Consider the following 27,857-nt stretch of genomic DNA (forward strand, 5'->3'; position numbering starts at 1 on the left):
GTCCAGGTGCTGAGGTTGCATGCCAGAAACGTCTGCTCGTATGGATGCGTGTGTGTGTATGTGTGTGTGTGTGTGTGTGTGTGTGTGTGTGTGCAGTGTGCGCGCACGTAAACAGCCTGTAGGAACTGGGGCTGCGGCAACCTGAGACCTGAAGCTGAGGGGCGACCACTAGCCGCGGACGTCGTGATTCAGTGCTATTAGGGGAGGAATTAGCTGGATCTGAGTCATCGTGAGCCTCCAGACTTTCTCCGCAGTGTGGCAGAACTTTGTGCTGATGAGACAATAGTGGAGCGTGTGCGTTTCCTTCAGGGCAGACCATTCCCGGGCTGGGGGAAGCCTAGGGCCTGCTCCGACCGTGGACGCCAGGCCCCCGTCTTTGCTGGGTGCAGTCCCTCGGAGCCCTGCCGGCGCCTGGGCCCCCGCGGGGCGGGTGCGTCCCGGGCGCGCGCGCGGCGCGCGGAGGGGGGCCGGGCGCGTGTCGGGTCCCGCGCGCCCTCGCGCGTCCCCCGCGCCCGGGCGCAGCTGGCGCGGTCGGTCTAGAGCAGCGCTCCGCTCGGCGCCGCGGGCGCTCTGCTTCACCTTCAGATGCGCGGGGCGTGCGCGTCCTCCTCCAAGAGCCCGCCGCCTCCCCTCCAAGGTAGGGGCCGTGGGGCGGGGGCGTTTCACAGCCCGTGGGAGGGCGGATCGACCCGCAGGGCCGGGAGGGTCGGGACCCACAACGTGTCCAAGACCCTGCTGTGCCCTGTGGGGTGGGGGCGTGCTGGGCAGGGGGCGCGCCCAGGAGAAGGTCTCTGGCGCCAGGAGGGAGACTTGGCTTTATGTGTTGGTAGTTACTCCGCTCTGCAATTCCAGGAGAGGAGAAGATGCAACTTCGGGTGGCGGGGCGAGCGCCCGGGAGGTGGCTTTTACCGCAGTGGAGGGGCGGGGTGGGGGCCGGGGTGGGAGCGCGGAAGAGGCTCTGGCTTTGTACACTTCGTCAAAGGCGACGCGGGAGGAGGGGAGCTCGGATGCGCTCTCATCCATTAGGAGACAAAGAGCAAATTGCCTTACTTTAAAGTAAAACGCTCTGGCTAATGAAGGTGGGTGATGGGCGGCGGGGCCGGAGGAGCCGCTTCAATTATTAAGGGTTTGGCGGAGGGGATCGATGCCTGTGGGCACAGAGCGCCTCTGCCTAGGGGACTTGTTTGCGTATTTGTGTTCGGTGTGTGTGTGGGTGTTCTCTCTGTCCCCTCCCCGGCTTCTGCGGGTCAGCGGGGAGATTTGAGTGACCCTAACACTAAAGAAGTGGGATCTCTAGGAAGGGAAGTTCGCGTAGGGGTGGGGGCGGGGGCGAGGTTCTGGAAGTGACTCCGAGTGGGGTGGGAAGGAGATCCGTGCGGTGGGGACTCCTCGGAATTGAGCTTTGCCTTGCTGGGGTGTAGCGGGGTGGGGGTGGGGAACTTATTGATATATATATATGTATATATACATATATATAAAACACACACATATATATATACACACACACAGACACACACACACAGGAATTACACCCGGGTGTGTGAAAGAGAAGAACGCAGCGGGTGTATGCTGCGGGGGTGGGGTGGGGGTTGGAACGGCGCCTCCTCTGCCATTTCCAGGGAGAACATACCGAATAGTTAAGATCAGTATTTAGATTAAACCGCCTCGTCAAGTTTTGAAGAAACTTTGTCTGAATAAGTTTGTCACATTCAGGCCAGTGGGGTCTTTAAGCCAGCAGTTCATGGAGGAAGGCCTGCGTGCGAGGACTATCAGGCTTTGTGAATCGGGAAACCAGTGGGTCCCTGCAATTAGGACTTCAGAGAGCCAGCCTTTTACCCGAAAACTCTCTGTAAGTCAGCTGCATCCATCACCAGCGTTAACAAGCTCTCTGCAGCAGACCCGGCCATCTCCCCCAACCCCTAGCTTCGGGGTTGTGTGTTAGCTAACTCATTGCCTGACTTGCGGATGAAGAGTCACTTGATCTGTGGGTGAGCGCAGATCAACTTGCTTTCCCCTCTTTTAAAATATATTCGTTCGGTGTCTTATTTAATCCAGATGCACAAAAAGCCATTTACTGCTGCTTCATTGTTAGTTTACATTTTTTTTTTCTTTGAAAAGGCGACTGGTGTAACCTGTGGAATTTGAAATGCAAATAAAAGCCTGTGGGAGTTGAGGCAGAACAAATCGGCACTTATAAAGTGAAAAAGATTTAATGTCTTTGAAATCATTGCAGGAGAGAGAAACTGGAGGGGAGTGTGATTTTTTTTTTCTTCCCAGGGAGTGGATTGTGACGTCAGGTCTTTTTGGAAAAGATGTTATTTTTAAGGTCTTGAAGCTCGGGTATTCGAAGTGCTTTACAGGAAAAACAGATTACAAGATTAACATCTGTTAACATGATCGTTTATCTCCAGCCAAAAATAGGTCAGTTCTTTCTTAAGGAAACATGCTTGCTTCAGCATGCTTAAATAATAAAATAACGACTCTAAACATTAGGGACGAACATTTGTCATAATCTGACTCCTGAAAATATTTTTAATTATTAAATCACCCAAAGGTCAAAGTCTCTTTTGGGGTGTTGAACACTACCCTGCCTGAGTCTACCCACCCCGATGACCCCCCCCCCCCCACTCCAGGCTCCTCGATCTCGCTGCCTATTTCCCTTTTCGTCCATTGTGGACGTACGAAATATATTTAAATGGATCCTCTGACTCCGGCCTCGTTAGGGAGACAAACTCCGCATGGAAGCCTAACTTTCAGAGCTCTGCTGTTGTTTTACCATTAAATAGAACGACAGGGAGGGGAGAGAGAAAGAAAAAAGAAACTGCCTTCAAAGTCTCCCTGCCCCCTGGGTGTGAGTGACGGCTCTGTCCACCAATCCGCAGCAGCTCTCTCTATCCCGGAGGTAATTTGGGGTGTGTGCGCGTGTGAGCGCGCACACGCACGTGCACGCGTCCATGTGTCGGCACAGAGTCCGGCCAGCCGCGCGCATCCGCAGGCTCCCGCATTTGCACAGATGTGTGCTGTAGACGTGGACACGCTTTTATCCAAGTCTGTCCAGCTAGATGCGCACGCAGCAGTCCAAGTGGAGACCCTGCCCCCTCTCAACGTCTTCCTGAGAAGACTGGGCAGCACTTTCGAATTCAAGTCGAAACCTGCCACAGGGGAAGGAAAGAGGAACGATTGATAACACTTCTCAACCATTGGGGACTCTGGAAGAGCTCCATCCGCCTGGTTCCAGGCGCCAGTGGGGTCGTGTTGCAGCCACTTGCCGATAGCAAACGTGCAGGGATCGTGGGTTGTCGAAAACGTGCAGGGATCGTGGGTTGTCGAAAAGGATGCTAACTCCACATAAAACTGAAGGGCACCGTTCATCTTCCAACTTCCAATTTCATTCTCTCACTGGGAGCGATACTTAGTCCCTGGTAAATTCTAGAATGCGAACTGCTCACGGATAATGAAAGTTCTGGTGGTCCCCGGTCTTACCAGGGCTGCGCCCTGGCCGCGTCTGCACAATGGGTACATTCCCAGGCAGAGTGTCACGGGCCACACCATGCTGCCTACTTTCTGAATCTGCTCCATTCTCCTTAGGAACATCAATAGTGATGGGTGATTAGTGCGGCACTCACTTCGGGACTGGATCGCCTAGCTTGTGTTTAAACGTTGGGTCTTTGGGGCACTCGGTGGTCTGCCTTGCGATTCACTGGGGGGGTGTTGATGCAGTGGTGGGTTAAATACACGCGTGCGCCTCCCCTTTCTTGAGACTCCTGAGGGGCCACAGACCTTGGAAGGAAGGCACAGTGTCCACACCCGGTGGGCAGTATCTGGACGCACCGAGGTCACCTCCACCGTGCCCTCTCCACAGAGATTTCCAACTCCTAGGTGTTGTCAGTCCGCGTATCCCCCTCCTACGCGGGCCGTTTCCACCCAACCGGATCGCCACCCCTTTCGGCCCTCTCTGCAATCTCGGCGAGCCGGTGGCTTGAGGAATGGGTATGCCGTTGCATTAAATCATTCCTATTTCTGTGTGTCCCGGCCGCACGGCGCCTTTGGGGGTGGGGGGGGCGTGGGCCTGGGTGGCTGGTGGGGGTAGGGGAGGGTGAGTGCGCGGGGGCGGGGGCGGGGGCGGGGGCGGGGCACCACCTGCCCGCCCTGGAGGCGTGGCGTGCGGCTGGGGGCGGGACACCCACCTGCCTGTCCCCGGGGCGGGGGCGGCGGCCGCTTGTTGCTGGGCTGCGGGCTGCGGGGGGGCGGGCCGTGGGCGGGGCGCCAGAGGGGAGGCCCCCTGCTCGCCGCCCCCCTTCTCCTCTGGCGCCCGCCCCCCGCCCCCGTCATGTGGAGCGGACGTCACACGCCTGCACTGTAACCCAAGAAGTGAAAGAGACGGGGACCCGCAAGCCCAACTTCGCACCGTAACAAAGACTGGGGTCCGTGTGGGCCGTGGGGCGCGGACTGTGGGGGAGGGGCGTGGGCGCGGGGGGAGCGGGGGAGGGGCGGCGAACTCGTGGGACAGCGGCGTGGGCGAGCGTGGGCGGGGAGGGCTCGCCCAGCCGGGCGGGGGTCTTAGGGAGGCGCGGCGGGGCTCTGCGGCCCAGCACCGCGGGCAGGCCAGGTAATTGGTTTCTATTTTAAACTTCACTTTGTTCTGCTGGAGGTGGGTTGGGAGGGGAGGCGTCCCCCCCACCCCCGGAGGGGGCCCGGTTATGTAAGTCTCCACACCTGAGTTGGGCCCTGCTCCCCCGAGGGGCGGATTTGGGGCGGGAGTGGTCGGTGGGAACTGGGTGCTGGCGGCTGGCTGCTTCGTGGGGGGCCGGGGGCTCTCGTGGTCTACGAGCGAGACCTAATCGATGACTGGGTGGAGAGGAGGCCCGAGTGGACGTCGGGTTGTTTCTAGAAGCCCAGATGTGCCCTTGGGCTGGGGCGGGCCTTCCAGGGTGTCCATTGAGTAACAAAGGACCGAGTGCTTGTCCTTCTGGTCCACTCGCTGTGCCCACTTAACCAGCAAGTCTCGGAAGAACTTTAGACGGCGTCTTAATTAAAGGTACAGCACAAAGTCACGTCCTGGTGAACCTACCATTAAGTCTTGAATGTTGATTAAATATAATTTAAAAATTGATGTGCGTTGACCGGCGTAGAAGCTCCCCAGCAGGATCTTTCCAGATTACGTTTTTAAACCTCCCTATTAATATGATTGGAGTATTTCGGTTTAGGAATGTGTTACTTTAAGGAACTAACTAGGCATGCCTGCTATTTGATATGATATTCGCTGCTGCCCTGAACACAAGAGCCCATTTTTATCACTCTTTCATTTTCTCTTGCATTCTTTAATTGTTTCGTCAAAATAGCTGTGTTATTTTTGTTTACACAGACCGGCTAGAATTAAATATACCACACTACTATTGTGCATGACTTCTAAGGGCCCCCTCCCCCTCCCTGGCAAAATTGGAGATGGAGTTGAGCCTCCCTGGTGTCAGGGGTGTGAGTTGGGTCACTGGAGGGAACAGCTTTAGTTCCACGAGAGTGACCCCATAGCTATCTCCAAAGGGTTCTGGGACAAACTGAACTTAGGGAACGGCTCACAACAACTGTTTTGATAATTAAATTAAAATCCTGATGTGTGAAGATAAATCCATGTCTAATATTTTCTTAGTTCATTAGGAGAACTTGTTTCCTTACACTTGCTAATTTGAATATACTGAAACCTTCAGAGTACATTAGCATTCTAAAGAAGAAGCCATCCCAGTGGGTCTTATAAAGCTATGGAGAGGAGTAGCATGGTTTTCCAAAAGGGAACAAAACACCACAGTATCTGGCTCTGGCTACTCACTGCTCCCAACAGTGGACGCAGAAAAGGGAGTTTTGGTTATTTGTGTTTCCGAGCTTTTGAAATCCTAAAATATGAAATCATTTTAGGGCTACAAACTTTTACTTTGGTATCTGTCTGATACTTATTGCTGATGTGCCCTCCTAGTAGCTTATCTCGGCAGCTTTTGAGCACTGTTATTTGTAAACACCTTGTAGAGGCAACTAAGGCATCTCTAAAAATTCTCCAGGGATGTTTGAAATCTTATTTATTTCTTAACTTCGCATGATGTCCCAGAGATACTATTAAAGTGGGATTGAGAGGTGCCCTCCCCAACAGGTCACATGGTATCTCCACTTTCGTAAATGAAACTCTTAACTCCATTTGCCTTACTGTCTCCCGCCAGGAGATGTTTGAGTTTTATAAGTGGAGCATTTGATGTGATTAAGTTTAGCAACAATTACGTGAAAGAGAAAAGGAGACTCTTTAAGAATACTTGGAAGTGGGGAATACTCCAACAGATGGCTCCCAGTCTTCAACTGGGGGAAGATGGTAATGCACCCTGGCAACCTAAGTGGAGTTTAGTCATGGCTCCTCCTCGAAAAACCAGTCTTGGGTTAAAGGGGTTGCTGAAGGTTTTTGTGTATCCACTCTCCAGATGTTTTTGCCTTGTTCATAGTTTACCAGGAGTAGTCTTTGAGAAGGAATTTTGTGGGAGTGGTGTTGTGTGTAGAGTTTCAGCGGCATTATACCTTAGGGCTGTGGAAATAGGAGCTGAAATCTAAGCTGATTATGTTGGGCAGGAGGGAGGGAGCTTGCCCCTGCCTGTGTTTTCCTATTACAATGTTGCTCCTTTAGAGGGCTGGCCTGGTCATCTCACTGCTTTGTTTCTTACTCTCAATTTAGGAGAGAAGGACAGGTGTTAATTATGGCACTACAAGAAATAGTTCGTTTATGCTATCACTAGGTGCCCAAGCAGAGCAAACATGGCTGTTGCCCTGCAAGGGACATAACTTTCGCTTTGTTTGTTTTCAACTGGCCACATTGTATACCGAATCTCCCAAATTTCACTTAGTGCTGCACGTGGATTTGATCATAATTAATGGAACTCATGGAAGAAAGAAGAAGCAAATTTATTTAATTAGATATTTGCTTTATACACTTTGAACCCTCAAATAGCATTCCTTCCTCAAAGGCAGGCAGCTTATGTACATGTTTATATGTTTTAGTGCTTGAAAAAAAGCTATTCTAACAAAGTCTTTTTTAAAAATGCATCTCTTTGTTGGCCCCCCCCCCAGTTCTGGAAACAGCAGGGAAATCCCCTACCTCCCATTTTCCTGAGCTTGTACCCCGGAGCTGTGTCGTGAGTCCACCGGAGTTTTGTTTGGTGCTCCACTAGGCTTCTGCAGGCTGCTTACAATCCGGCACCTTTGACCTTAGCTTCCAGAATTATTCACGTGGAAGCATGAGGGACTAATTTCATTACTCTGTAGCTGGCAGGGCAGGCGACTGACCCCTCTGGTGCTGCTTGGAACTGCATCTCCACAGCTGTGTTTTCCCAGCAAGCCCAGCTTCAGGATGTAGGGCTGTGAAGCCCGAGGAAGGAGAAGGGGGCTTTTGGAATCTGAAGCTGCCCGTGACCCTGGCTGAGAGGAATGTGGAGATGCTGCTAGGCAGGTGTGAATGTGGACCCTGGAACTGCTCGGGGTTGTGTGTAGGGTTTTACTCTTGTCTGCTTCTGCTGCGACTGTGGGGCCCTGATCCTAGCCAGCCTTTGTACCAGACAGCCTGGAGTGTGGTGGCAACCACCTGTTCAGGGTTTAGAGTATCAGGGGGCATCTGAGGGGCAGCAGTTTCCACGTTCAAGCCCTGGCCCCCACCCTCCCCTCCTCCACCAGGAGGGATTTTGCCGCTGGCGGTGGGGGTAGGACCTTTTTCTTTCAAGTGCTCCCTTACCCTCCTCTTCCCCTGCCCGGGAGAGTGGGTGGAGTCTTGTCATTGGAAACCAGCTATGATTATTTAAGAATTTTCAAGAAGTTTTGAAAACTACCAGAAACCCATTTCTAGAAAGGAGTCCTATCTAGTGTTTGTATTTAATGGAGAATTTATTAGCAAGATTAACCTTATGAAAGGGAGACTGAAAGGAGGTGTTGAGTGTGAATCTGAAATGTGTGTCTGAGTCTTAAAGAAAGCAAAACAACTCTACTTTAAAGTTAATTTTATTCCAGAGACACACACTTCAGGCATATGACTACATTCCTGGGGCTGTAAATGTCCAGACCTGTCTGCTGAGGTAAAGCATTGGTGAAAATTGGCAGTTGCAACTGTCCACTCTACCTTCTTTATCCCTTGCATCTGCCTACGTGTGACACTAGCAGCTGTGTCCTTCCCTGCTGGATTGGGAGCTGTGGGGTGTGTGTGTGTGTGTGTGTGTGTGTGTGTGTGTGTGTGTGTGAAGGAAACGCTTTCCATGCACACATGGGGATTGTCAAGATGTATAATTTTGTGCCTCCCCAACATGCATTAAAAGTAGTTTTTTAAAGAAACATCTGTCGTTTAATCTTCAGTCCAAATGGTACTGGAAATTACTAAGCAGTGTAATTAGCTATTTTTAGAAAGCAAACATGTAAATATATATGTTAAGTAATAAGTAAGACACAAAACTGGAGAACAGGGAAAAAATAATCGAAAAGGCAATTTCATCAGACGCGTGCCTGTGTTCCAGGATGTGTTCATCCTGCTAGATTATTTTGCTCTGGGTGTTTGAGTCAGAAATTTAATGAAGTCACTACAGTCCGGATTCTTTCCATACACGATATATAACAGAGGTCTGTCTCCACAGCCGTGGGGGGAGGTAGGTGCACGTCTTGCTATTTTATTTCCAAGCTTAGTTGAGCAGGTGTTTTACTCCTTCTGAACAGGTAGGTTGTCCCTCACTGCCTCTCATACCCTGGGGACCTGCTGATGCTACTGCCTCCTGTACACAGCTGGCCTGCCTTCCTCCTGCCTAGTTAGGAACTGGTGCTCAGAGGTTACAGCATGGTGTTAGCTTTCAAGACCTAGAGAGAGTCTCAAACATGGAGGCCCTCTGTTGAATCTAATATTTTGTTAATGGCGAGGCAGTAATCCCTCCCTCCCTCAGCACTCTTAGCACTTCAGAAATCCTAATCAGCTCCACCTCCTCCCATGTGAAAGGGTAAGGGACAATTTGTTAGGAATTTTTGTCCATTGTTTCAGCAAGGGGCAACATGTGTCTGTCTTCACCATATGGTTCTATTTAGCCTATGTTTTATGAGCTTAGTGGAGCTATGCTGGACATTGATTTATTTTGGCATTCAAGAATGTTCTTTGAAATTGAGTACAGTTGGTGATGCATTGGAAGTTGTGCCCAGAGGTAGCTGTGGCTTTAGCAGCTTCTTCAGCTGGTGTTTATGAGTGGTGAGCAAGGCTCATGTTTATAGGAGATAGTTTGCCATTAAATGCTGAGTGATTATGCCAATCAGGAAAACCTAGAGTTTGATAGGCATGGCAAGACTTCTCCTTGGGCGTGGGACTAAGAGTCCCCCTGGTCAGAAAGAATGTTACACCTTAGTTCTTTAAGATCCCTGTGATTTTAACCTAGAGCTAAAAATGTGTGTTGTCCCCCACCTCCCAATTTTAAGGGCTTAGTTTCCCTCCACCCTTGGAGTGTATATAATAGATTGCTATATTCGTGGTTTCCTGGTTTTAGAGATGATTTTTTTCTTATAGATCTGTCAGAGTTTTCTGGTTTTACTGAAGTTCTGAGCTGTTGTGGAATTATCTACATGTGTAGTTGATGTTTGCACACTCTAGCTGGGGATTTTCAGTTAGATTGCATTTAATTCACAAGGGTAGATTTTCGCGATGAGATTCAGGAGGGCAGCAACATGTCCTGTGCCCACCAACCTCCTCCATCCCTGACAAATGCCTGGCTGTGGTGTTCCAGGATTCCGGCTTCTCTGGATACTTTGTCTTCTTAGATAGCCTTCATCTTCCTGGTTTTCCTGTTCCAAGGAAAGAAGTAAACAAACAAGCTTGGTCATATGTGTCCCCAAACTACACTCTGGAATCTGTAGGCAGGGCACTGCGTGGAGTTTGAACAGCAGAGCCGTGTTTCCTCTGCACACAAGTCACACTGCTACGATCGAGTGATGCAGTATTTTTGGGCCAGTGTGGGAAAATACTGTTGTTCATTGACAGATCCAGATGGATCTTTCCAATCATACCAGTACTTACTGTGTCTTTAGCGTGACCCATTAGCATGATGATGATATTCTGTCCTAGAGTAGCACTTGGCATGAAGCCATAATGGTCATTGTGATGAGGATAGCGTAGTACCCAGACACCCAGTTGTCCTCCTTTCCCCAGAAATGGCTTTTTTACTTCCAAAAATGTAAGAGGGGAGGAGGAGGATGGTCTTATTCCTGAAAGTGATGGACAGTAAGTGGATTCCTGGTGTACGAGCACACACCATAGCAACACAAACTTGAGGACGATTCGGTAGAATCGTGGGATTAGTGGTAGGATTAAAATTAGCCTCTGTAAATTACCCTGGTGACAGAGAATCGGAGGATGTTAATGGTTTTACTGGTGGCTGGGCTTATCACTTGTTTTTTTAGGTTGGTGGAAGATTATAGGCTGTCCTGAATCTTAACTTTAGGAAGTAGTTTGCCTTTCCCATAGGCACTAACTGAGACAGTTAGTGTCTGTCTCAGTTGGAATTTGGGGTCTAATTGTACAGCATGTGTTTCTGTTGCGTTGCACAAGTGCAGGGGCAGCTGGAACATGTGGTGTAGGCATTCAGTCCTGCTGTCTGTGAGAACAGCCACCCATTTTAGAAAGTGCATTACATCTTTTGGCTCAGAGAGGCTTCCTTAGGGGCTCATGTGGGGGTGGGTTGTAGCCTCCCTGCAGCTCTGAGGATGGAACCCAAGGCTTTGTGTGAGGAAGGTGAGTGTGCTCCAGCCCTGGGGATAAATTGCTAGCTATCCTGTTTTGGTCTGAGCAGGCAGACCAAGTGACTTTGGGGAGGCCTTGCTTTCTCCTTTTCTGCTTTCCCTTCCTTCTTCCCCCTCCCTCCCTCCCTCTCCCTCCCATCCTTTTTGTTTTCTTTTGAGACGGGGCCTCACTATATACCAGGATAGTGCTCTTATGATATTTTGCATTTCTCTGTGTATTTCTGTTTTTTTTTTTTTTACTGTATTTACGTGGCTTAGAGGTGATTTTTTTGGGTGACTTTGGGGTTCTGTAGGTGCTGAAATGCAGGAGTATCTGGTCACTCAGCCAAGGCCACAATGGGGTGGGGTTTGACCTAGGAATCTTAGTACCAGGTTAATTTTCTTACCAGGATACTGGCAGGGAACACAGTAGACGAGGTGTGCAGAAAGTCCACCTAGAGGACAAGAGTGCTAACTAAGAGTGTGTTGAGTCAGCGCCAGGCTGGCAAATGGTCCGTTGCTAAGCATGACTTACAGAGTGGCCCCCCGGCTCACCTGTGGTGCTTAGCGCTGGCTCCAGAGTAGAAAAAGTGGTGATTCAGTGTTTGCGTCTCTCCACAGTGAAGTGTTTGTGTGAGAACTGGGCCAGTTGTCACCATCTGAGGCCATGGCAGCACTGCAGAGTGCAGTCCAGGAAGAAGCAGAAAGCCCTGTCTCCCAGCCAGCCAGCTGTCAGCATAGTTTCCAAGCCAGCCCTATGGGCAAAGGTGTAGATTTTTCAAGGAAATCCAGCGGTAACTACCAGTATCAATATTTGTGTGTGTGGTGGGGGTGTGGGTGTTTATGAACATGGAGCTTATTGATTAGGTTAGGTTGACTGTCTGCTAAGCTCCCCAGACCTGGGATTATAGACACAAACTACTGCGCCCAGTTTTATGTAGTGCTGGGATCTGAACTCAGGTCCTCATGTGTGTGTGCATGGCAAGCACTTAATCGATTGAGCCATTCAGACCCCATTTTACCTCCAGTACTGAGATCAAACCCAGGGATCAGTAGATTCCTAGCTAGAAACATCACATCTCATAAGAGCAAGTTACTGGCACTGGATATAGAAAACCTGAAAAAGGGAGCCACCAGAAGACTAGTAAAAGGAGTCAGAAAAGCCAACAGTCGTTCTGATGTACAGCCAGTGCCCTGTGCCCAAAGCCACAAACCAGGGAAGATCATAGTCTGAGACCTGTGGTTGGTGTCTGTCCTCAGTTGGGGACAGGTAAACAGGAGATGAAGGAATTGGCAGAGAGGTCTGGGTGGGGCAAGCTGGTCAGGAGTGTACCAGGGCTGGTGAGATAGAGAGCTGACCAGGAAGTGGTGGCATTCATCTCTAAGCTCATCTGGGGGCATCACAGACAAGACAGCAAGAAAGAAGAGACATGACAGGATGGAGCAGAGGCCAGATAGCCACGCAGGGTCCTTTCCTCTGGTAATTCAGCCGTGACCAGCGTTGGTGGCCCACTGGACTGGAAGGTTTTGTGTTCAGTGTGTCCCAGTTGATATCTGTCTGGGTGGGCCCTTTGTGATCACTAGTGACATGTGGAGGTATCTTCACTCTTCAGTTCTCCATGGACCTGTGCTGTTTAGTTCTTCTTTATTGTTAAGCATAAAACCCTAGTCTTTCCTGTGGGCTTATTCTAAACAGACACAGGCAGCCATTCTGGATGTTCTCTGAAAGGAGAAACTGTGCCTAGATTGACTCCCACATTTAGAATGATATGTCTTCTTTGTCTACCTGAAGCTGTGTACTTAGTGATTTTATGTATCTGTTTAGTTACGTGTTTGTGTGGGTATGTGTGTGTAGTTGAGGATGCCCACAGAATCCAGAAGATGGTGTCGGAACCCTGAGCTGCAGTTACAGATAGTTGTGAACTCGGTGAGGGTATCAAGGCAGATGATATTTTCAAAAACGGTTCCTTCTGGATACTAAGATGCCATAAAGCTCCCTCCCTCCTTCCCTCCCTCCCTCCTTCCCTCCCTCCCTCCCTCCCTCCCTCCCTCCCTCCCTCCCTCACTCCCTCACTCCCTCTTTCCTTTTACACACAGGCTAGAGATTTGAACTCAGGTCCTTATGCTTACTGAGCAGGCACACTTTAGCCACTGAGCCGTCTCTCTGGCCTCAGCACACTTTTTCTACAGATGGGCTTTTTGGGCCAGGTGAAGCTGTCTCTGTGGTGTTGACCTTGAAGCACTAAAGCATTAGAGAGAGTACATCGTCTCAGAGAAGCCTTTGTTATGGACACTTGGAATTGGGGTTTCATAAAATTCAATATCTCACACAGTGTTATATTTTCCACAAGCATCACACGTGTCAGAGCTGTTCTTAGCCCCAGGCCAATTAGAGATAGCTCTCAGATAGATTTTGGTCCACTTGGTTGCTGTCTGTGAATTGCATGTCACTCATTAAGATGGAATGCTAATAATTACATTGAAAGAGAATTGGGTAAAATTAATGATGTTTAAAAAACTTTCACACACTCCAAGTGTTTCTTAAGCATGTGAGGACTGCCCAGGAGATAGCTCAGTGGGTAAAGGGCTTTAGCCTGTGAGGGCCTCAGAGCCTATTTGATGGAAGGAGGGCATCAGTTTCCATTGTTGCCCTCTGATCTGTGCATGTGTGTGTGTGTATGTGTGTGCACAAATTAATATAGTTTGCATGCAAACAATACAGGAGTTAATACTGATGTAGTTTTTATTCTCTGTATGCCAGATCTTTGAAACTTATGTGTAGTCATACCAGCAGCCCTTCCCAGTGTGGACAAGCACGGTTTGGCAGCCTTTTGGGTTCCAGTGGCCAGCATGGTGAGGGAGGCCCCACCCATATCAGCCTGGTATGGAAATCCCCACTCCACCTGGGTCCCTGTCTCACTCTCCTGTTACCTGTTTTCAAAGGGAGGATATATTACTTTTGAAATACCAGAAATGGGTTCGGAGGGGTGGAAGTTCTCAGGCTTCATTCTGAGGGACTACGTTGGCAGTTTTCCATTCACTATGAGGGATGGTGTGAGCACCAGGGTGCCCCTGCCCTGTCCTTGGGCACCTACCTCCCATGCCTGGATGTTGTCTTCTGTATTCAAAGACCCAGAAGGGCCCAAACACTTAGCTGCTAGATTGAGCAATCCTGAGGGTGATTTTGCAATTTGAAGTGAATTAGTTTTTAACCTGGTATTTTGCCCAAAGAATGTGTGGATCAGAATGAGTATGTGTTCTCTATCATCTAATGACAAGTTAGTGCTGTTTGTATGAACTGTAAGGTGACAGATCCACTTACTGTTTTTTGTAGGTTTAAAGATGGCATTTTGCTGTCTGGTTAAGTCAGTTGGTTCGAGTGCGGTGCTGGTAAAAATGGCACTCGTCTAAAGCAGCAGAGAAATGTGACCTCACTCATAGAGGCAGATGCTATTTATACATTGAGCCGTAAACTAGATTGAAGATTGGTAAACAGTGTTGGACCGAGGTAGACCAGATGGAAACTGCAGGGAGGGTGAGTCTCTGTCTCTGTGAAGACATTGTCCTGGTAGAAGATGAGCACACTTCCTCCCCAGCCAGGGCCCCCTTCCCGTTCTCACTCTGGGTCCTGCCCTCTTGCAGCATGGCTGGTGGGTTACAGGGCAGCACTCTCTCCCTCTGTATTAGAGTCTGCGAAGAGTATTATATTTGGGGGTTTGCTTAGGACACACTGTGGAGGCAGGCAGACCATCTTGTTTGTTTTGTCAGAAGGATAAGGGGACAGCATTTCCTTAGTCTTCTTAAATCAAACAGGGCACGGTACCATCACATTGACAGCACTAATGATGTCCAGGTATCAGTAGTTAGGGAGAGTTGCTGCTCTGGAGAGGAGCAAGGCAAATGGCATCAGAGTGAAGTGAAGTTGCCTGGCTGCCTGAGGAGGCTCTGGCGACCTGGGGTGGGGAGTGTGCCAACACTGCCGGGCTCTCAGCCTTCTGATGTAGCCTCTGAGCATGGTGTCCCTCGTTACTCCAGGGAATGAGAATGACAGCAGCCCATGCAAGAGAGACACCAAGTGGAAGGGAAGGGGCTTACCAAGAAAGTGACACAGAATTGGTTGGTAGGCACCAGAGGGTGGACGCACACTCCTGCTGGGTGTGCATCCAGCAAAGCCTCAAGTGGTTTTCAGGCTCTCTGGTTTGGTTAACACGGGTTTATCCCACTTTCAAGGCAAGATGTGAATTGCTTCCTGGTTCTGGGGCTGGGCCTTGTTCTTGGATGGGACTTTTAGTTACCAGTCCTTCCTGCTTGTAAATGCAGGTGTTCTGATCAGCAGGTTTATTATTTTGACTGAGGGTCAAGTTCCGTTCCTGGCTGAGTCAGTCATCACGGTGCTTGTTTTGATAAGTGAAATACAGCTGAAACTGCCCGGAACTCTGTTTATTATCTTGAGGAATCGCAGTATCAGTGTTCAGAAAACTTGCTAGGCTTTTAAACGTGAGGTTGGCTTGTGCTCAGGTGGGGTCACCAAGGCCAAGTGTACATTGCTCACAGAGGACAGAAAGTGCTAGTCAGCACATATGCTGATGTAGTCAAGGGACATATCTGTTCGACAGAAAACTGCTTCCTGAGGGTCCTTGCTGGGGAGGGGACGGGCCTTGTATGACTGCTCTCTGGGATCAGAAACTCCCAAGTCTCTAGGCTTCATCACTGGTTTCTGGTCTTGAAAATGATTTAAGCTGCCAGACCCAGTCACCCCCTGCTGGCCGCACATCTGGGGGCTCAAGAGCTCAGGCTGTTTCTAACCAGTCATGTGCAATTTATGGTTATTCAATTGCCTTAGGATCTGCTGGTCAGACCGACTTCAGTTTCACAATAAATTAAAGTGTTCTGATTATAACATCCCTTTCTTAGACAAACCCTGACTGGTCTTAGAGGGTTAGTGGAAAATAGGACTGTAGGCTTACAGTTAATCACTCGGGGCAGAATTCTTTCCTATTCATTTGAAAGGCACTTTGTTTAATACACTTTAGGATGTCTGTAGTTGGAGCTAAGAAAATGGGCTGTGTCCTATTTTTAAGTGAAAGGAATTGTAGCTGAGAGGGAGTGGGGCCATGTCCCCACAGGCTCTGATGTGGACTTTGTCTCTTCCATATAACTTCCTTGCCTGGCAGTGAGGAGACTCGAGTGCTCTTGTTCAGGGGAAGTACTTGAAGCTATATATGCATTTTAGTGGTTGAGCCAGAGTAACTGATTGGCAGGTGTTCTCAGGTCTTACTGCTCAGGCAGGTAAGGATAGACTTTGTCTTGAAGACATACCCAGGAACTTTGAAAAGTTAAGACCATGACATTTTCAAGACGGCAGGAAGATAGCATTTCCACTCTTCTAATCAGCAGCTCTGCTTGTAGCAGTCACCGCAGCTTTGGTTTCCAGCCACAGATTTATTTTAACAATTAAAAAATTATGTGTACTTTGGACTCCCATAGAACAATGTGAGGTGCACTCTCACCCTGAACTCTTGGGGAAGGGTCTAGGCCCTGCCCTATATGAAATGACAGACTATGCACACCCCCATGGAGGGCCTCACCCTCCCTGGGAAAATGAGGGGATTACGGGGGGGGGTTAGGGGGAGGGCACGGGAGGAAGGGAGGGAATGGGAGAGGGACCTGGAACTGACTTGTGAAGCAACCTTGTTTCTTATCTAAATTTAAACTGGTAAATAAAATTAAAAAAATTATGTGTATGAGTGTTTGCTTGCATGTATAGTTGTGTGCCTTGTACATGCCCATTGCCTTCAGAGGCCAGAAGAGGCCTTGGAACTAGAGTTACAAATGGTTGTGAACCACCAAGTGGGTGCTGGGAACTGAATCTGAATCCTGCAAGACTAGCAAATATTCTTCACTGGTGAGCCATCAGCTCCTATTTTAACATTTTTAAGTTTAAAATGGTTATTATTTCATGTGTATGGATGGATGTTTTGCCTGCATATATGTCTGTGCACCATGTGTATATAGTACCCACAGAGACCAGAAGAGGGCATTGGACCCCTGGAATTGTACTTAACAAGATTGTGAGCTACCATGTGGGTGCTGGGAATTGAACTCAGGTTTCTGCCAGATCAGTGTTCTTAACCACTAAGCTATTCCCTCCAGCCTACCAGCATCTATCCTAGTAATTTAATTACAGTCAAATGCTTGGGGGGGGGGGCAGGCATGTACCATGCCCAAATTAATGATTTATTTTCTGAGTTGAATATTTTTGTGTTTATACAAATGTGTGTTATTGATGACTAAAAACTGTCATTGTCTTTGATGTTGGATATTTATAAAGTAAAAGGGAAATGGCATTTGGAGGAAAACTATTAGACACTGTACAACATGGATATAATTTTATATATTTTTTTGTGACCTATTTATTTTCTCTGTACTAGTCTGATAGGCCTCTAACTACATTAGCTTAGTTACCTGTGAAGATTTTCCACATGTATGCTTTCAGTATCACGAATTAAAATGGTATCATGTTACATGAGTTTTCTACAGCTACCCTTTTAAGATTAAAACAAAATCTGTGTACATATATATTAGTATATACATACACACATATATGGTGTGTGCACATGTGTGTGCAGGTACATGTACATTCACAGCCAGAAGAGTACTTTGGTGTCTCTTCTTCTGTGAAGATTTCCATCTTGTTTGAGACAAAGTCACACTGAGCCTGTCAGCTAGGCTCTCGGGCCAGAGAGCTCTGGGGTATCTTCCCATCTCTGCCCTCTGCGTACTAAGGGTCATGCATAGCTTTTATGTGGGTGCTGGGATTTGAACTCAGGTCCTCTTGATTCTATAGCAAACACTGTTACCTACTGAGATCTCTTTCTGTTTGTATTTTTTGTTTAAAGTATAAAAATTTGAAGGCATGCATTAGTCACAGTCCTCTGTGTGCACACCCATTTTAATATGCCCAGTGCCCAGTGTATAAAGAGCACAGACTATTTGGGTGGCCTTGACCACAAATATCCTACAGAGCAGTGCCATGCCTACCAGCTCCAGTTGTGTCTGGGAGGAGACATGGAGTTTCTAGTATGCAGGGGACTTTCCAGAAATACAGTGTATATCCTTGTGAGAATATTTCTTTAGGGTAAGTTCCCCAAGGTATGGTATTTGGAACAAAGGGTCATTTTAATGGATTAATATCACCAGACTTCCCAACAGAGGTTCACTCCCTTTAAGGGAGTCTGTGCTGTTGGGTATCTCTGTTTGATGTTATCAGTCTTTTAAATCTTGGCCAGCCTGAAATACCATTGTACCATAGATAAGCATTTCTTAATGTTTGCAGATCATTTTGTTTCTCTTGGAAATCAACTGCTCACTCAGTTTTTCTACTAATAATTTGGGAGTTTTGTTTTGTAAGAACATTGGATAATAGTCATTTTCTTAAGTGTTCTGAATGTCTTTATGGAGCATATCTAAAATTGTTTTTGTTTATGTGTATATGTATGTGAGGATACATGTACGTGTGTGTGTGTGTGTGTGTGTGTGTTGGGGGGAGCTGTGTGCACACAGAAGAAGGCATCAAATCCACTGGAGCTGCAGTTACAGGCAGTTGGGAACTGACTGACTTTGTTGCTGGGAGCCAGAATTGGGTCATCTCCAAGAGTTGTATGTCCTTACCTGCTGAGCCCTCTCTCCAGTCTTGGCTTTGTCGTTTCAGACAGGAGCTCATTGTGTGTTCCAGGCTGGCATTCTCTAGCTCACCATCCCCCTACATCAGCCTCCCAAATTCACATGCACGTGTAACCATGGCCTACTGGGTTCTCTTAATTTTCCTATGGGGAGGTCATTAGACACCCCCTTCAGCAGTCCGTATGCTTCACTGGGGTCATTAAAGGGTCTGTCCATTTTGCTGTAGTCCCCATTGTTAATAATGGTCCTGTTTCTTTATGGGTTAGCCTTGGATATTTATTTTGCCTCTTTCTGTATATTGGATGTTTGGACCTGTGGACAGCCTAGTTTGGGTTATGTTACTATGGAGAATTGAGAGCATGTCACATGACTGATCCTTTGTTAATATTTTGGGAGTACTTGTTGGCCTTTTTTGTCATGGTGGTGTGTATGGAACCCGTGGGGGGGACAGTCATTTGCTGGCTTGTGAGGTGTGTGGGGCAGTTGTGTACAGATTGTGGCATTTGATTGCTGCACGTTAGCTAAAGGAAACATAAATATCCTTTCAAATCTATTTCTTATTTTTGCCCTAATCCTACAGGATTATGAGAGACTGATCACATATCCTGGTTGTCTTCTCTCTGTTGATGTTTCTGTTATTTGTCTTAAAAGTTTAGGACAGTGACACCTTCACACTTTATAATTGTATAATTTAGTTTTAGTGTTTTTTTTAACTAGACATTAAGTATTTTTCCTCTTCCTTCAGTGCTGGGTGCAATTCAGGGCCTTGTGCATGCTGGGTGAGTGCTCTACCACAGGGCTGCTCTCCAACGCTGAATTAAACTTCAGATGGCATTTTAATTTTTACTGTTGGCTTTGTTTTTCTTTCTTGGGTATATTTTTGTCTACTATTTTTGCTCAACTGTTCAGAGGTCTTCAATTTTAGGAATGCCTTATAGGGAACAAATAGTTGGATTTAGCTTTTAATCCTATTGTGGATTGTTTCTTTTGAGTTTATTCTATTTATTTCTGAAACGGATTTATTTGTCTGTCCCTTCCTTTATTTCCCTGCCCCTTTTCTTTCCTTTTGATAAGGTTTCACTCTGTGGTCTTAACTTGGAGCCTTTGTTCCATGTTTCCTTGAGTTTCCCCTTTACTTCCATCAGGGTATCAATTAATTCCGTTTAATTCTTGGTCAGAGGCATTTACAAAGTACCTTGTTGTTAGCTTTCCCACTGGTTTACATTTGTAACCGTTGAACCCTTGCCTGTGCCTATTCAGACCTAGGCTGTCAGATGGTGCCAGGGCAGTGGGACTCCCGCTGTCCCGTGTCCTCTGCTGGCCACTTGTCCTGACTTCCCCGCCACTGTGTTCGCCTCTCAGTGGTGCTGTAGTGCAGTCTTGTAGATTTGGTTTCTACATTGTACAGGTCTTATTTGAGGCGTGTTGTGATTGAATGTCTGTTTCCTGGATGGATTACAGATGTTTGGCCTGGGCTCTGTTTTCCTTGTTTACAAGAGGATGTAATCACTGCAGGCTCAGGTGTTTTCTTTTGTTTTCAGCTTGACCGTGTTTGGCCATATTACCTTTGCAATTAGACTTAAAGGGTGTACTGCTAAGGACTCCAGCTTCTGTGCAGGAGTAGCTAATTGTTCTAGGTGGGGTTCTAAGTGACAGAAAAGTGTCCAGAGCCCAGGAGAGGAGAAGTGCCAGACTGCTGGAGCTTAGAGGTGCGTGACCCCTGTGCATGTTCATGTGTGTACACAGATGCACATGGCCATGGGCATACATATAAATGTTTACACCATTATATATGAGTGTATATAAGCACACATGTATAAAAACACACACTTGTGTAACAGTGAACAGTGTAAGTGTGAAGGCATGTATTTTATGCTATAAGTACACAGTATGCACACATATGCAAGTGTATTAAGTATTTACACTCACAAGTGTGGACATACTTAAGTCAGTGTAAACATGCACACCTGTGTGTATGTATGCACACAGTCTTGCCTTAAGCACACACCTGCCTTGTGCACGTATGTGTTCATGTATGTAAGTGTACATGAGTGCTAAGGACTGCTGGGTGTGCTCTAGTGTGTGTTTTAATTAAAAACTTAAATTATTATAGTTTTTACTTTTAAAATACATTTATGTGTGCATTGTAGGTGTGCAGCCCAGGGTGTTGGTGGAGATTAGAGAGAGAGATAGAGAACTCGAGTTTTCAGGCTTGTATGGAGAGCTGTCTTTTACCGAGAACTGATGCTGGGGAAGTCATCATGCAGCAGCCTTGAAGACGGTTGCGGAAGGGGAGGCAGTCTGTGTAGAGACCCATCCCGTGGGTCGTCAGCAGTGACAGAAGCATTGAGGCTGCAGGCGTGGAATCAAAGCACCAGCCAGAGAAAACCTTTAGGAGACGACGGCCCAGGGAAGAGGATGGAAGTTGGCCCTCTGTGTGTGGAGGCAGAGGGCCGTAGAGCCCTAGGCCATGCCCATCCTTTGCTGAGTGTGATGGTGGGAGGGTAACTGTCATCTCCCCAGGCAGGAACAACAGGGACAGTGATACTGTTAGCAGGACACACAGTGCTAGAGGGGAGCGAGGCGCTGGGGGTGGGGACGTGCTGGAGGAAGCTGGAAGATTCTAGTAAACTGTCAGCCTGGCTTGGGTCAGGGAAATACGCACTCAGATAGGGACTCAGGCCCGGGCAGGAACCCCAGGGCTTCAGGTAAACTTCTGGGATCTCTCATCAACTTTTATCTCATCTTGTGGGGATGGGGGATGGGCGAGCTCAGTCCACAGCATTTCAACCCCTGTGGTCGTGTCTTAGTTAGGGTTTCTATTGCTGTGATGAAACACTGGGACAGGTAAGGGTTTATTTGGCTTCCATACCCTGTGTTCTTTGAAGATGGCCATGACAGAAACTTAGACAGGAACCTGGAAGCAAGAACTGGAGCAGAGACCTCGGAGGGGTCTGCTTACCGGCTTGCTCCTCTTAGCTTGCTCAGCCTGTTTTCTTTCTTTCTTTTCTTTTTAAGATTTATTTATTATGAATACAACATCCTGCCTCCATGTGTGTCTGCACTCCAGAAGAGGGCACCAGATCTCATTGTGGATGGTTGTGAGCCACCATGTGGTTGCTGGGAATTGAACTCAGGACCTCTGGAAGAGCAAGCAGTGCTCTTAACCTCTGAGCCATCTCTCCAGCCCGCCTGCTTTCCTTTATAACTCATGCCTACCTGTCCAGGGATGGCATCCCCTCCACGCCTTCCCCTCTATGGGCTGGGCCTACCTGCACCAGTCATTAATCAAGGAAATGCACCATAGTCTTGCCTACAGATAGTATGATGTCGGCATTTTCTCCAACGAGATTCCTCCTCCCAGACAACTCCAGCTTGTGTCAAACTGTCGAGAGCAAAACAAAACCCAACAAGCAGAGGTCTGTAGATACAGGAAGTAGGAGTAATAATTGTGCCCTTGCACCAACCCCACCTCCCAGAATCTGGAGAGTTGAGTTGAAAAATTGTTTTTCCTCTATAAATCCCTCATATCACAGTGGGGAAAGTTAGGGGCTGATTAAGTCCAATGACAGATTGAAGTGCACACCCAGTTAGGAAGACAGAGTGGCCTGCGAGTCCCTCCCCTCCACTGGGTGCTCACCTCCTGGAGGGTCATGGTGGAGATTGCCCGATTGTATGACTGTTCCTTGTAGGATGCGTGAGAAACAGGCTGTGCTGCTGTGCTGTGTCCACTACCTCAGCTGCCTTGCAGTGTCTGCACTGTACACTACCTCAGCTGCCCTGCAGTGTCTGCATTGTACACTACCTCAGCTGCCCTGCAGTGTTTACACTGTACACTACCTCAGCTGCCCTGCAGTGTCTACACTGTATACTACCTCAGCTGCCCTGCAGTGTCTGCACTGTACACTACCTCAGCTGCCCTGCAGTGTTTACACTGTACACTACCTCAGCTGCCCTGCAGTGTCTACACTGTACATTACCTCAGCTGCCCTGCAGTGTCTGCACTGTACACTACCTCAGCTGCCCTGCAGTGTTTACACTGTACACTACCTCAGCTGCCCTGCAGTGTCTGCACTGTACACTACCTCAGCTGCCCTGCAGTGTCTGCACTGTACACTACCTCAGCTGCCCTGCAGTGTTTACACTGTACACTACCTCAGCTGCCCTGCAGTGTCTGCACTGTACACTACCACAGCTGCCCCACAGTGTCTTGACCCCCCATGCATACCTGTATTCAAGTGTATGCACCCACCCATAATTAACAATAAAGTAAATCTGAAAAAGCAGTGATAATTCAATATCTGCCTTAAATAGAGTTGTGCATATTAGGTGAAAGCACCTAAATATGGTGGCTGTGCCTGTGTCTTAGGGTTTCTGTTGTTCAGAGAGACTCTCCAGCCAACCCTGGCAACTTTTACAAAGGAAAACATTTAATTGTGGGTGGCCTACAGTGCTGGAAGTTCAGTCCTTTATTGTCATGGCAGGCAGCATGCAGGCAGACATGGTGCTGGAGAAGGAGCTTAGAGTTCTACATCTTGATCTGCAGACAACAGGAAGTGAACTGGGTGCACATCAAGCACAGCTTGAGCTTAGATGAGTCCTCAAAGCCCGCCCCCACAGTGACACACTTCCTCCAACAAGACCACGCCTCCTTATGTACCTATGTGCCAAGCATTCAAACACGTTAGTCTATGGGGGCCGTTCCTGTTCAGCCACCGTAAACTCATTTCCAGGATAGTGGCATAGCTTTTAGACTTCCAAGTTTTTCTAATGGAAGAAGATAAAATTAGAAAATGGAAGTCTCTGTTAAACCCTGAGATTGTGTTCCCTCTTCAGAAATGTTGAAGCCTCTGGTAGAGAGGCCAGAGTTACCCTGGCTCCTCTGAGTTCCTCTCCTCTCCACAGCCCAGTAGTTTCTCGTTTTTTTTTCTTCCATTGAGAGAAACCATTCCCCCTTAGGCAGTAGTGGAAACTATTACCAGGTTTAGTTATTTCAGTGTAGAAGGGCAGGTTTGTAGTTGAGAATTCTGAGTGTGGTAACTGTGTTGCTCAGCCCGTACACGCAGAAGGCTCCACTGATGGCTATTTTTAAGAACCCCTATAAGAATAAAACGGAGCGCTGTGGTTTGTTCCAGCCCCAAGAGGAGCAGGACAGCAGATTCTTAGGAAGTAGTAGTTTGGGAGTAATTTTGGCCTGCTGATCTCACCCTGCTGTCAGTTCACTAAGTTTACTTTTTGCTGGGAGAAGGCAGAAAGTCTGGGCCAGGCAGCCGAGGTTAGCATGCCCTGTTCCACCCCACTGGGTGTTTCTGTTCATTTAGAGCTAAGTCTGGGAGGGGACCTCATAACTTCATTAGAACAAATGGAGTACTCAGAGTGAACTGGAAGCTGATGTGGAGCGGGTGTTGGGCCTCTTGTGGAGTGCTGGCTCCTCAGCCCTGCCTGTTGTCCATGCTCTCTTGTCTCTAGGAGGTTCAGGATCTTTTCTCACTAGGAGACAACTATGTGTGAGGGTGATGTAGCTCTCACAGCAAAAGCTCCTTGAGGACCGAGCTGGAGAGTGAATGGTCACATGGATGTACATCTTTATCTGTGCCCCTGGAGTTGGGTGGTGTGTGTGTGTGTGTGTGTGTGTGTGTGTTCATGCATGCACATGTGCATACGTATGTACACACATGTGCCTGATTTTTAGGTAGGGTCTCTCACTGGCCTGGGGCTACTGATGGGGTGAGGCTAGCTGGCCAGAAGGCCTCAGGAGCTTACCTCTTCTTCCCTCACACTGGGGTAACAAGTTGTCCACCACGCGGGCTCTGGGGATCAGACTGGGGTCCTGTGCTTGTGAGGTGAGCATTTCACTGAGTTCTCTCCTCCACCTACTTGAGTAGTTTATCTCACCTGGTGACCATAGGCCTGCCCAGGTCACAAGTAAAGATTTCCACCTGTCTTAATATCTGTGATTTTAGACAACCACAACACACACATACTGTTGCACAGGAGGTACCTTTACAGTTCATTGGATGATCTCCTGGAACACCCTGCAGGGAAGTGGGGTGCAGCCAGGCTGGCATGTTGACCTGGTGCAGTCTCACAAGAGGCTTCTGTGCTCTCGGTGAGTATTGGGTGGATTTACCAACTGGTGAGGCTGCCCATACGACAAAACTTGTAAGGCAGAGGGGAGAGAAAGGAGATGCTGGTTTCTGTTCCCCATGTATACATTGTGTGGCTGCATAGAGGGCAAGAGACATGCTGTTGTTTGTACCTGGAAATGAATGGAAAAGAAACCAGGAAACCAGTGTGCTTAAGATGCATGTTTATATCTATAAGAAATGGCTACACTGCTGCCAAGAAAACGAATCTGCCTAGGTAATGTAGCAGTGTTTCCTGGCTGGAACTTGGAGAGGTTTTCCTTTCCTGTCTCCATCTATGATGTCCCCATGATCGCACTGGGAGGGAGCAGGGTTTACTGGGATTCTGACCCAGGGCCCCTGGGTAGTGAGTCTCTGTGGTCCCCTCTTCCTTTGCTGGCAAGTGTGCATCCTGCCCTGGAGGGAGACCAGTGGGACAGTTAGGAAGGGTCAGCAGTCATGGGGCTCTAGAGGGAATGTCCTCTCTGGCTACTCTGGCCTCCTCTCCTTTTTCTCCCTGTTTCACTCTCTCCCCAAATTAGCTCAGAGTGTCTGGGAGTGGAGGGGAGTGACCCCTGTGAGCAGGTCTCCCTTTTGAGTGTTTCTCAGCAGGAATCCATGTCATTAGCGGCTTAAGTCAAGTATCTCATAGCGCTTGGATGAATAATTCTAGGAGAGTGTGGTAGTTTTCACTGAGGCTGGACTTGGATGAGCCACTGAGTGTGCTAGAAGTAGGAGGGGAGTCATTGGCGTCTGAAGACCTTAAGAGGAGCTCATGGGTCTCGTGCATGGTGTTTCCTATGTTTGAGTTGGGGGTTTGTGTTCCACACAAGTATGTCTTGGCTCGTCACATCCTTGTAGCCCAGTCTTCTGGAGTCCTGCTCCTGCCCACGTGTCTCCTTCCCACTCATCCCTTTGTTTCCACAGCCTCTTTCTGAGGGGATAACTCAGACATCTGGGGATGGAACTCCACTCTCAACTCCCCAGATGGCATGAGAGTCCCTCTCTCGGCCACTTTGAGCTGGGTGACACAGCGGTGTAGGCACCCTCTCTGGGTCTAGTTATATTCACACACTAGTGGATTGGCAATAATTACTTTAAGGGTGGTGCGTGAGCTCACTGGACTGATACATACATACATACATATATACATACATGCATACATACATACATACATAGTGTTGATTTCCACAGCTCTGGGTGGCGAACCCAGGGTGTCACCTGTATCAGGCAAGCACTTTGTGACCAAAGCCCATCCCAGCCCAGTTTGTTTAAAAGACACATGGTGCTGGCTGTTGGCTCTTGTGTATTTTAAATGCGGCTTCCAGGGGGATTGAGTGGTGCTGTAAACCCTGGGCTGGGTGTCCTAGTTAGGAAGTCAGCTCTGAACACAAACTGTTGGGTGGGTGCTAGGGCTGTTAATGAGCAGGAGGCAGGGCTGTTTAAAGACAAAACCCTGAAGATGAGGGAACAGCAGTTGGTGGGGCCCAGGGCACTCCATGGATGAAGCTGGACAGCCTTCACAAAACAGAGGTGTGCCCCAGCACCATGTCTGGTCCTTGTGGCTGGTGACTCCTTGGAGGTGATCTGAGGTGAGGAGGCCATGAGTGTCCTCTGTGACATGACACACTCTTGTAATTGAGAGTTGACTGTGGTGCAGGTTCTCTGTCACCCTTGGTTATCCTGTCCTACCTGGCTCTGCCTAACCTCCCAGTGTTGAATGACTCAATGCCAGATCTTATAAAACACACAGACTACAAAATCAGAAAAAACCCATTGACACTGATATGTGGAATGACCAAATGTGGGCTCTGGAGAGGCCCTTGAAGCCCAAGCCCCCATACTTTTCTCAGGGTTGGTTACTCTGCCATGTCTTGTAATGGGTGGGTGGGTAGTTTTCTTCTCTGAGACTCCGGGCTCTCCTAGTAGTACTTGACTAGCTTTCTGGCCGTCTTGAGACTCTGAAGAGCCCGTTCTCCCATTGAAGTCTAGGGGTTTCCACTCTCGAGTCCACAGGCAAAGAATCATCTCATGATCATACAAATGAGGGGATGTCTTCATGACCCCAGCCTTTTTATTCAGCAAACACATAAATAAGCAAAACTATGTAACTTCAGCACTAAGAAGTTAGAAATATTTTATCATCTCCCTGGAGAAGGTTATGCTCGCCTGTCATTTTCCAAGCTCACCCCCAGGAATATATTTGGAGTGACTTCTGTGTGGTTGAGGACAGTGACACACCTGTGCTGATGAAGGTGGAGGTATTCAGGTAATAGTGCTATGCTTATTTGCGTCTTGGCCACAGATTGGCCCTGAAAAGCAGCGGTTTGCTTTGCACATGTGGATGCTGCCCTATGGGGCTGCCTCAGGAAGAGCAGGACATGTTTGCCAGCGGCGTGAGATATGCTCAGGAAACCCAGCATAGGAGCCCAAGGAAGTGTGTTACAGGTGTCCTTGGTGACACTTCCACAGCCACATGGACAGTGGCTGTGATCACAAGTGGGACGTTAGATGCTCTCATGGCTACTCTGCCAACGAGCCTCCGTCCATCATGTTTCCTGTATTCTATGCCTGTTTAGACATGAGAGGTGGCAGCCCCACCATGTGGTTCACCAGCAGCCGTATTTGGGGTGTTTCAGTGTGTCCTGAAAATGTGTACAGTAACCTAGGAGACTGTGTGCCTGTATTTTAATATTTTCTACAGCATATCTTTCTTAGCTATGTGCTATCTTAAATACCTGCCTCTAATCACTAGCTTGCCCACAAGACTACTTGCTTTTACTCCAAGTTGTCACAGCGCTCTGCATGGCTGTTTGGTTGGATTCAGATTTTAGGCATGAGGTATTTAGGGTGCAGGCTGAGTGTGCTTCCTCCTGGGGAGTGTGTCTGGAACAGAGAGTAGCAGCAGGGGTGGAGGTTGTTGAGAGTTGTACCTGCTCTTCTCACACCTCCAGCCTCTGGGGTGTGGACTGTATCTGTCTGCTAGGTCTTCAGCAGGCCCAGCTACCAGCCTTCTCATTCCAGGGCCCAAGTGTGCCATTACCAGGTCTCTACCTGAAGGCATGGTTTAGGACAGGTACGTAGGGCTTTTTGGTCCTTTTGCCAAAATGGAAGGTAATGACTGCTATGCTTTCAGTGGCCCTAAATGTTGTCTTCACTAAGGTCATATGTGGCTAGATTGGATGAGGGAGCTTGCATTTTGAAAGACCACAACAGGCGACATGATGTTATTGCCCTTTCCCCTCCGTAACTGTGATGTGCTGTAGACCAGTTGCATAGGGGATTCAGCGC

The 27,857-nt window shown here is 48.3% G+C and overlaps 1 protein-coding gene across 7 annotated transcripts in view; it reads left to right on the plus strand.

Moving 5' to 3' along the window:
* Nucleotides 1-27,857, plus strand: part of Znf516 (zinc finger protein 516) — a 90,794-nt gene that overhangs the window by 671 nt on the left and 62,266 nt on the right. For 2 of the 7 annotated variants that reach the window (XM_021235249.2, XM_021235251.2), the window contains exon 1: nucleotides 4,335-4,424. The exons of 1 other annotated variant lie outside the window; for it this stretch is intronic. The gene's annotated coding sequence lies outside the window, so the exon portion shown is untranslated. Of the gene's footprint in view, nucleotides 1-502; nucleotides 638-982; nucleotides 1,080-4,334; nucleotides 4,425-27,857 lie in introns of those variants that run through there. 4 more of the 7 variants (XM_005065402.4, XM_040757800.1, XM_040757801.1 and 1 more) reach the window with 4 other exon arrangements.

The sequence above is a fragment of the Mesocricetus auratus genome, unplaced genomic scaffold (genome assembly GCF_017639785.1).
Source record: "Mesocricetus auratus isolate SY011 unplaced genomic scaffold, BCM_Maur_2.0 Super-Scaffold_100015, whole genome shotgun sequence".
Classification (NCBI taxonomy): domain Eukaryota; kingdom Metazoa; phylum Chordata; class Mammalia; order Rodentia; family Cricetidae; genus Mesocricetus; species Mesocricetus auratus.